This window comes from Lethenteron reissneri, chromosome 12, assembly GCF_015708825.2.
Source record: "Lethenteron reissneri isolate LAM-NWPU_2019-01 chromosome 12, ASM1570882v1, whole genome shotgun sequence".
Lineage (NCBI taxonomy): Eukaryota > Metazoa > Chordata > Hyperoartia > Petromyzontiformes > Petromyzontidae > Lethenteron > Lethenteron reissneri.
Genome location: NC_083790.1, coordinates 1295600 through 1306789, shown reverse-complemented (window position 1 = coordinate 1306789; position 11190 = coordinate 1295600).

The window sequence follows — 11190 nt, the reverse complement described above, 5'->3', positions numbered from 1 at the left end:
GCTATTGTGCGCAAGCGACACACTGCTGCCCACGCCAACACATTGGACAGAGAGGGGGGAGGGGGAGGTCTGATACACATGATAGAAAAGAAAAGAAAATGCGCATGTTTATACCAATGCTGGCTGAACAATGAAGAGATTACTGTTAAACACTCGGTAAAGTAAACTAGTGCCTGTCAGATAAGATGGTCAAAAAAGTGTAATTAAGTCTTTTTTGCGTGGTTAATAACATCTTTCCAATGATTACTCAGTTTGTACCCATCATCACGGTTGAAATTATGTCTGTGTTTGTATATTTGTATGGCTTCGTGTACAAACCTTTGATGGTAGCCAGGAGGTTTGCAGAGAACCTTGGTCTCGGAAAAGACAATTTCATGAGAGCCCACTGAGTTGTAGCGGGCTCTCATGAAATTGTCTTTTCTGTCCAATGCGTTGGCGTGGGCAGCAGTGTGTCGCTTGCGCACAATAGCTTCCACGCCGTCGCCCAGCCTTTTTTGGCCCCTCTCTCCCGATACTTTCCATTCATTGGCTACCACATTCTGATGAGCCCCCCCCTCTCCTCCCCCCTCAACTCGCTTTTAAGGGATTACATCTTGAATCATTGCCTCACTTGATGCAGCTAATCTGGCTGTGACTGTCCCACCTGATGACGGAGACTTGTGTTGCCTCCGAAACGTCGTAATCTTTATTTTATTTTATTATTTTTATTAATTTTAATGTTTTACCTACGTGACTTTACCGAAAACACCTAAGAATACATACATACATATGGGTGCCTGGCTGGATTGTTACATTTTTGTACCGTGAGTGATGGCAGCTGATTAGGGAGGTCTTCATCCAGCAGTGGATTGACCATGGCCGATGATGAATTCTGTTCAGATAGGCCTCATTGTTCATCAAGCTTGAACTGTGATGGCCATGGTAGCGATGGTGGCGATGGTGGTGATGGTGGCGATGGTGGTGATGGTGGTGGTCACCGTCGAATCTACCTGGTCTGTCACTCCGCACAAAGCTTCAGGTCTTCTCGGCTACAGTCATTCCCTCCCTTCTCTATGCTTGCGAAACGTGGAACCCCCTAATGGAACATCTTCGCCAGAAACAATTAGGCTGGCCTGTCTACGATCCATCCTGGGTTTAACCAGGCTGGATTGTGTGAGGAGCTCACAAATCCTTGAAAGATCTGGACACAGTCCCATCGGTGAGCTCCTTCGGCAGGCAAGGCTGCGTTGACTGGGCCATGTAGCCCGCATGCCCAGTCACCGCATGCCTAAACAGCTTTTGTTCGGCCGGATCGAGGGGGCTAAACAGGCGCGACACGGGCTAGAGACGAGATGGAGTGATGCGGTACAGGAGGACGTGGAGCTGAGTGGACTTGCCGATGACTGGTACTAGCGGTGTCAAGATCGGCCTCTGTGGTGGAGGCTCGTGAAGGATACTACTGGGCAGTTGGAGGCAGTCGCCCTCCAACAATAGCGGAGGGCGGAGGAACGACGCTCACAACAACGAGTGGAGTGCCGTGTGGTTAAAACACAGCAAGTTGGCACTTGAACGTGCAATCATCTGCCACTCTCGCCCGCGCGCGTGATCAGGGTTGCGTCGCAAAAGCGTGATATCCGACGTTTCAGCTCCACGCGTCGGTAGCTTCTTCAGCCAGAACTGAATTGAGCGGCTCACGTTCTGCCCCGAAACGTCGGACACCGTACCGAATAAAGCACCGCGGAAACAACAACAACAGCAGCAACGCGACGGAGAGCCGTGCGGAACGACCGCCGCAAACCCAGGCAGGAGCAGCTTCGCCCATTGCAAACCAAGGGCGCTCGTGGCGAGTTGAGATCTCGCAGTGAGATGGACAAGGGCCCTTGCTGCAGTGAAGGAGATGCAACCCATGTAATCTCTCACGTGCCTTCGGGCTTGACCACGTGGCGGAGGAGTTTTCGCCTCTTACCCTACCGTGATTTGGGTGGCAGGGGCAGTGCAAGGGCCGAGAAACGAGTGACCTTTAACAGAGGGCACACGTGGGGGGGGGGGGGGGTCACGGAAAGGGCAGCAGGGGAGGGACGGGACAGAGTGGGGGTGAGGGAAGAGGAAGGGAATGGGCGATAGAGAAGAGGTGGTGAGGCTTTGAGAGAGGACCGCATGGGAGGTGAAGGAGGTGGGTTGCTTCGTGTGCACGCGGAGTTGATTCAAGTGGAAGGGGTGCAGAGGAAGCTCCCAGCACGTGGAGCGAAACGTTGGACACTGTGCCGAAAAACACTGAGCGAGGACCCTACCACAACGCAGCGGAGAGAGAGAGAGGGAGGGAGCCATGCGGCACCACGCCTGAGACAGCGCGCGCGACATTCTGGACTGTCACACTCCGCTGCCAGAGAGTGATCTTAAGGGCTTACTGACAACGCAGCGAGTTGCGATGGATGCTGACAGCACGGAAGATTAACTAAAACAAACTAAACTATTTTTATCTTACCAGGTAAGGCCCCACTGAGCTATGCAGCTCTTTTATCAGAAGCGATCCGGCCATCACGAACGCTATCTCAACGAAGTGGCTCATCACGTGGGAATTTGTAGCAGCCGAACACTTTAAGACGCGTGATGTTGATTCTCAATGTGGAGGCAAAAACCGGAGGACCCGGAGACACATCGACGCGACCACGGGGATCACGTGCAAACTACACACACACATATATATAGCAGGCGTTCAGGGTCGGCATTGAACCCACAACCTCCTGCGTACCAGGCGAGGTAATTGACATCTCGCCCCTCACCTCACCTGGATGATCCAGGTGAGGTGAGGGGGCAGCGGAGGGGGGGTCATCCAGGCTGGATGACCCCCCCTTCGCTGCCCCCTTCACCCCCTCCCCCGCCCCTCACCTGGATGACCCCCCCCCCTCCGCTGCCCCCCCCTGCACGCCAGGAAGTGCGAGGGCTGCAGAGTCCGCGCCAGCCAAATTATAAAATTCCGCCAGTCCGGATGAAACCTGGACGGGTGGCAACGCGACCGTAGGCGAGCTGCACCAGGGGCTTGCCAGGTGCTGTAGGCGGGGGGCTGGCAGGTGCGGCCACAAGGTGGCAGTGCCGAGTTGCCACCTGAGCATCACCCCTCCGCCTTGCGTGAGTGGGAGGTGTCCCGATTGCTGCCACACGAAGCCAACCCCCCCCCCAAATAAAACCTCTCACGAACACGAACTTTGTGGCACAACGTGACAATGAGTGTTGAGATTCGGGACACTGTTCACCACAGCGCTGTGATCATCATCACCATCATCATTGTTGCTGTTGTTACACTGGGCATCGGCAAGTCGAGCGAACATTGTCCTCTCGAAACAAATCTGGCCAGGTGGACGGAGCGCTGCGACTCAACGAGTCAACTTGATTGATTGCACGCTACGAACGCATTTCATGTTGCTGCAGGACATTACGGGCAAAGGCAAAATGTAAGCTGAACTAAATAAACACGTGGGTTCGCCCAACGGCCTATTGATTCTGCGGACTAACGCTATCAAGTTGTGTTTGTTTAAGCGGGCAACTTCTGGAATGGTTTTGACCGTCTGCAGAGTAAGGGCTCGCTATTCACAAATGCTGCCGGTTGTTGTTGTTGTTGGCAAGGGCACTCCTTGGTGACTTCGTTCGTCAGCTGTTGTCGGTACTCAAGGCAAGGCCGTAATATAGTGGAGGGGACACATCCCCCCCAATATTAAATATTAAAATATAAAAATATGCTCAAAATGTCCCCTCAATATATTGCTATGAAACTATTTTTTGCTATGCTGTGTAAATAAAAAAAACAATTTGCTAAACCTTGGCCACAATATCTGGACTTGTCTTCATATAAATCAACGCGTAGATTTCTGTTCATATGATTGTGGTTATGGTTGTACTTTATTAATCCCTAATCTCTGCCACTGCATACAATGAAACAAGAAATGGTAAAAAAAAGTAAAAACAGAGCAAGGTAATACAATACAATATTAGACATTATTGTAAAAAATAAATGAAAAGTCCATCCCATGTGTTAGTTAATTTTTTTTATATTTTAGGCAGGAAATTAGTTTTCAAATTTAGATATTTTTTTGGGTTGAGACCCCCAGACACCCTGGAATATTTGGTCCCCCCCAATGTTGACTCCATGGCTATGACCTTGACTCAAGGTGAGACAGCTGTTCACCTCGCCGATCTCGTCAAGGAGCATAAACCACCATCACCTGAGCCTCGGTGATCTGAAACCATCAATCATCACGCGAGCTCCAGCCGGTCATCCTTGCAGCAGCAGCAGCAGCAGCGGCGGCTTTTGGCTGGACATCGAACAAATGCTGACTGGGTATCGCGCTTTTGGATGCGCTTCTGCGGCCGTCTGGAACGCTCTTCCTTCCGATGTTAGGAAGCCACTGGATTTATGCGCTTTGAAATCTAGAAAACTATTTTTTTTAGAACTGATTTTCGTATTTCGTCGTACTTCCCCTGCACCTGTGATTCGCGCGGTTGGCTACTTACGGTGCCACTTCTGTTTAATCATTATTCAGAATCAGAATATGCATTTATACTGCAGGAATCCGATGAGCTATAAAGCTCTTTTTCTCAGATGTACAGTAGGGGCGGGTCAGAAAGTTACAACAACAAATAGTCCACAAACACGATCGGAGTGCAAAGTCTATGAAAGCTGAGCAAACCACTTAAGCAAATTAAACATGTGTTTGGTCTTACCAGGTAAAGCCCACCGTGGAATTAACTTATTTTTCAGCAGCGACCTGGCCACAAATGTTAATGACCGTACCGCCCACTTCCTCCTCCGTGCCACTGATAGCCTGGCACGTCTCTACTTTACCCCCCAGCACACAACAGCAGGGTAGACCATCCCCCTACACCAGCCTTCCCATCGCCACACAACAACAACAACAACCGCCCTTCACCACTAAGTGGCGGTGACCGTCAACTCACGGCGCTTGTGCCAGGCTAGGTGCACTCTTGAGGCCTAATGAAGTGCGCGAAGGCCCGCTGGCAGGAGGTCACGGAACAGACCCAGCCGGTACCATGGGTTGACTGACCCAGATGTCTGGCAGATGCACCACCTGCGCTCCCCACTGTGCCACCTCGCTTGGCTTTCGCTCCACGTCGCTCCGACTCGCCACCCTCGCACCAGCTCCACCCAGCCGGGCTTTACGAGGTCAAGGTGAGTGAGGGAGCAAAGTCGAAGACGTGCATTGACCATTGACGCGTGTGACCTCCTTACTCACTTAAAGCGGTCGCAATTAGTCGCCCGAGATTTGCAAGATAACGCGAGAGACAGCGATAAGGACGCCCACTCCTCTGGCGGTGATTCGTGACTGCTCGCACGCAACCTTGGACCGAGTTTCAGGTATTTCGATGTCGCCGGTTTTGCTGAGAGATCAAAGGCGCTGAGATCCTGGGTTCGAATCCAGGTCTCGCCCACTGCCCCCCCCCCGCCGCCCCCCCCCCCTCCAATGAAACCGGGCGAGGTTCAAGTTCAAGTTCACTTATTAGGTATAGCCCTGTGAGCCATTCGGCTCTTGAATCGGGTGCAACCGCAACAAACAAAAAACAAAAACATGAACAAGAAAATGTCTTAAAGTGACTATGTGACTATGTGCAAACAGAAAATCCAAGAAAAGACAGCAAAATATTGCAGAAAAAGCACCGTACACCAACACTGTGTACAAAAATCCCAGTGGGATGCAAGTCAAACAACAACTACAAGACAACTTAGATTAAGGCCTTCAGTCTAACTCTGTACTACAACAAACAAACATGGCCAAACCGAAAAACTTTTCGAAAATCACCAAAATAAATCCAGAAAAGCAATGAAACAGTGATCATAGGAACTGTGACCGAATTTTCACAATAAACGACGAAAACAATATGTACTACCAAACTCTGCAGCCATAGCTGGCTGCATGAGTCACTCCACAACAGCAGGAGCATCAGTCGGAGTATCAACATTTTGCAATGCACCTTTAAGATCAGCACACTAAATCAAAACACAGATCATACTTTGCAGCGATCATCCGGAGCGAAACATTGTATTTTAGGCCACTGAATTGCAGTGGCAGCTAAGGGTGTACAACTCCTCTAGAGCAGTTTTGAGTGAAGATCTCATAGGTAGTAATTCAAGTTGCAGTTTATTGGCAATAGCATTCCAGAACCTGGGGGCATCAATAGCAAAGGCCCTTCCTCCAGTATTTGTACGGCAATAGGGAATGTGAATCTGGTAAATGAGCGAAGACCTTAGGTCAAATTTGTTCTTTGAAACAGAGAGGAGATCCAGCAGGTAATCTGCGGATTTCTTTGTAAGTACATCATGAATACATAAGATCTGATGCACAAGTCGTCGAACATTGAGAGATGTTAAGTTTGAACCAATGTAGAGATCACAGTGTTGAGTCATATATGGGCAGTTCAATGCAAATCTTAAGGCCGAGTGATACATTGAGTCAAGCTTCTTTAGTACAGTACTTGGGGCTGATTTATACACGATGTCACAGTAATCAAGTACAGGCAGTATGGTAGCTTTTATCAATTCCAAACGGAACATAGGGTGGAAGCAGTGCTTGTGTCGATACAGAAAACCAATTTTTATTTTTGTCTTTTTACCAATATAATCAATGTGATCTTCAAAATTCAGTTTTGAGGGTCTCAGCCTAACGCAACGATGCGTGGATCAAAAAACAACGGTGGTTAGAGCCAGGGCTAATATTATACGGGACACGTTGGGATAGAGTCGTTAGGATTAGGGGCCGTTTGGCCGGTGTGGTTAGGGCTACTGCTAGCGTTCGTGTCAGAGTCTGGTTGTCTAAGTGTCTTCTCGCCTTGTGTTATCCTACCACCACAGAGCTCAATACTCTATGGCCTACCGTGGCTTTCGCCATCGCCGATTCGCAAATGAATCATTACTTCCCGGCCGATGTGGTGCATCAGCAGTGCCACAGAACCCCCCCCCCCCCCCAGGGGTCACCGCGATTCGGGGCCGGCTGCCCGGTGTGGTTGAGTTGGGGCTCGTGTCAGAGTCTGGTTGGCTACGTGTGCTCTACCCCGAGTTATCTCACGACACCACAGCTCGATACCTCCACGGTCTTTCCCCCTTGTGTCCACTGTTGTGTTTACAGCGCAGTAAAGCCAATCCTCTGCACCATTATTCATTAACTCGAGGTTATTTGAAGAAAAATACTACTTCCACTAAATTACTGGCAATCGCTTCCGCCAAGGCTCGACATTCCAACGACTGCGCAGAACGGTCGGATACAAACTGCTGCGAGCCTATTCATCACGGGCCATCATCTATCCACTGCTGGATGACGGGCTCCCCGAGCCGACATCATCCGTCACGGTGCTGTCTCGTTCCTCCACGTGAGCTGACGACCTCATTGAAAACGCCTGCTGTGTATTTACCGAAAGACCCAACTAGTATAATTGAAAACGATTAAACTGTAAACTGTATGCTTTATTTGACCAGGTACCGTCCCACTGAGCTGTGTTGCTCTCTGGCTATCACAAAGGAAAGCTGAACGAAGTGGCTTATCATCATCACGTGGACATTGATAGCAGGGTGAGAGGCACGCAAACTCCAAATATACAGCAGCAGGCGTCAGAGTCGGGATCGAACCCACGACGTCCTGTACACCAGGCGAGGGAGTTAACATCTCCTAGCCACCATGGCGCCCTAGCAGCAAAACTAATCACCAAGGGCCGTCATCGCGGAGAACGTGAATAACGAGGTGAATAACACCTCGACCAGCACACACCTCGTTACCCATGCGTGTCTCTCCACAAAAAGTAACGCGAGCTATTACTCACACACACACACAGTGCACGGTGGACAGCGAGCGGCCGATGCTCACAGCCATTGTGGTACCATGAGGGACCTCATCTTTGGCCACAAAGAACAACTTCAACAACAACAACAGAGTGCCGCTTGTTGCTGGTCGCTTTGGGGGTTCGTGTGCCCCCCCCCTTTGCCCGGGGATTTGCGATCGACGAACGCGGAGCGGAGTTTGAGTCGAGTGGAGGAGGCCATTAGTCGTCTGCTCGTGGCTTTGTTGCCGCCCGACACCACGGGGTCAAGCTACCGCATGCTCGGGGCCATTGTGCTCGTGCAGCTGATACATTGTACACATCATTTTAAAATAGTCTCTTACGCAAACCACATTGTTTAATTCCTTCACCTGCCCCAGGTGAAATATGTCAATGCCTTCCCGCCAAGGTGGGTCGCGTTCGTGATTTTCCGACTGCCTGCCTGTCTGTCCGTCCGCCCGTTCCTCGCGCAAGGCCACGGTAACTCTCACGGAGACGACCCCCGATGAACGAATCTTGAGTCGAAATTCGCGTGGCTATTCGGGACTCGCCACGCAGCAACATTGGCCGCAATGATCCAAGGGATTTGCCCAACAGAGAACCCGAACGAAATGCCGCGGTCACTTGTTCGCAAACGGTGCTTTGAGCGCTGGGTTGGATCTCCAAATCACGGATACGCCTTTAATCACTGCGGCCGGTTTTAACTCACGTAAAGTTCCAAACAGTAAAACATAATAAGTACAACACGGTCGTGTTCTTCAACAGCACTGCGGCCTTAAACGAGAAAAAAAATCTGAAAATAGGCGACGTTTCAGGCAATGGGTCTTCTTCATCGCACTCATTCCACGTGGGCTGGCTGTGCCGAGCAATGGCTCTTGTCCATAGCGCACAGTTTATGTGCTACGAAGTAGGCCCATTACGCGAAACGTCATCGATGTTGTAACTATTCCGTTGTGTCCGCTGTGCATGTGCACCGCTGCCAACGTAGGGACAGCAGCAGCAGCAAAGGCGGCGTCACCACAAATATTCACAATGAAGGTTAAATCATAATACTGGTCGCGAAAGCCGTCGCGTTAAAATCACCAGATGTCGTTACTTTGAGCCCCGCACACAGCACGCAGATCCATGCGGTGATCACTAAACCCCGGGCCCCGAGTTTAGCGAACGCGTCCAGAGCAGTTTAACACGGAGTAGTGATCGGGCTTTAGCGACCAATACTCTCCATAGTACAGGGGGGGGGGGGGGGGGGGTTGCGTCAGATCGCGTGAACATGAACGCGTCGTGAACACCCGCCACCGCCCGACACAGCCAACCGGTAGGGTTTGTCACGTAAACAAAACGTGCCAGCTCGTTACTGCTTCAGCACACCGGTTGCGCGTTTGCGAGTAAACCCCCACTGCGACATTCACATTGCGAGTGACGTCTTGTGAGGGACTGCCACCAAGACGCAGCGAACACGCTCAGCCGACGGAGTTCTGCGTTTTTCGGGCCGTTTTTTGGTTGTCAACGGAGGAAACCACGGCCCACGTGTGACGAGGGCGCGGTCCCGATAAGGCGGCCGCAGCCCGAGGTCTGCTCAGGGATTTTGCAGCGCCGCACTCCGGGGCGGGGCGAAGGGACCCGCAGCGCAGTGCCACGGGTGGTGACGACACGCGCAGTGCGTCCAGCCCCCCCCTCCCAGCCCCCCCCCCCTCCCAGCCCCCCCTCCCAGCCCCACCCCAGCCCCCCCTCCCAGCCCCCCCCTCCCAGCCCCACCCCAGCCCCCCCCTCCCAGCCCCCCCCTCCCAGCCCCACCCCAGCCCCCAACAGCCCCCCCTCCCAGCCCCACCCCAGCCCCACCCCAGCCCCACCCCAGCCCCCCCTCCTAGCCCCCCCCAGCTCCCCCTCCCAGCCCCCCCTCCCCGCCCCCCCTCCCCTCCATACGCATCAAATGAGAAGACTAAATATTTACAATATTTTACACTGCACATCATTCGGTTCCCTCTTCAAAAAGGGGTGGACCAGCGCGGAAACGGATTCTAACAATACCGCCTCGTGCTGAGAGAGAGAAGCTCTCTGGAGGTTCAGCAAATCGGAGCTCCCTTCTGCTAGCGGTGGCGTGAGCGAGCAATTGCAGGGGCTGCGCCTTCACCTTGCATCAGCGCCATGTCCCAGCGATATTTATTGTGAGGCTAGTTCATCCATGGAAGCCTCACGGAGTCACAAGACTCTGCTTCAGGAGGGTCCTGCCAGCTTTGTTTTGCTGTAGGGGGAACGATGTTGTTGCTGCTGCTGCTGCTGCTGCTTTGTAATCCCAATTGAGGAACTTGCGGTGTCATTGTCAGCATTGGGGTTGTTCTTAGCTCTGGGAACACGCCCGAGAACTCAGATGAAACCGATGCAGAGCAGGGGGCGAAGATACAACAGCCGACGTGGAGAGGCGCCCGAGTCTGGAATCGAACCCAGGTGCTTCTCGCTGCGAGGCACGAGGTGAACGGGACATCAACGACACGCCACGCTTGTGCGATGGGGAAATCCGACCCAAACTGTGGACCGTATAGGAAATCCATGTACACAGAGATACATAGATACTCATACAAGTACATAGAGAGACCCATTGAGATACATTGAGAGCCATAGAGATGCATAATTTAAAAACATATATACATCAACAACAACCGCCAGTCGCCACTAAGTGGCAGTGACGTCACCACGACGCTTGTGCCAGGCTATGTGCACCTTGAGGCCACGTGATAATGGAGACACATACATATACTGTACTTATAGACCCATATAGACCCCCAGATAGATAGAGAGATACAGTACTCGAATATATATACACATACAGACTCAAAGAGATACATAGAGACCCATAGAGTTAATAGAAAGACTTTAACAGACAAGCCGAAGCAGTGCAATTGTACTCTTAGGTTTTTTAGGTAAAGTCACGTAGGTAAAAAATAAAATTAAAAGTTAATAAAAGTAATAATGAAAATAAAATAATAAATCACGACGTTTCGGAGGCAACACAAGTCTCCGTCATCAGGTGGGACCGTCACAGCTAAAATGACTGCATCAAGTAATTTTTTGCTGTGACGGTCCCACCTGATGACGGAGACTTGTGTTGCCTCCGAAACGTCTTGATTTATTATTTTATTTTATTTCCATTATTACTTTTATTAACTTTTAATTGTAATTTTTACCTACGTGACTTTACCGAAAAAACCTAAGAGTCCGAATCCTTGCAGTCACGAAAGCTTCAACTCTAGAATTAAGTGCAATTGTGGCTATGCAACCAAAACTGTGGACAGCACAAGTAAGCCCACTATAGCCTGTGCCCATTACACGGAGGAGGAGGAGCAGCAGGAGGAGTAAAGCCACACGAACTCTCTCGCTCTGCTGAAGCCCTCT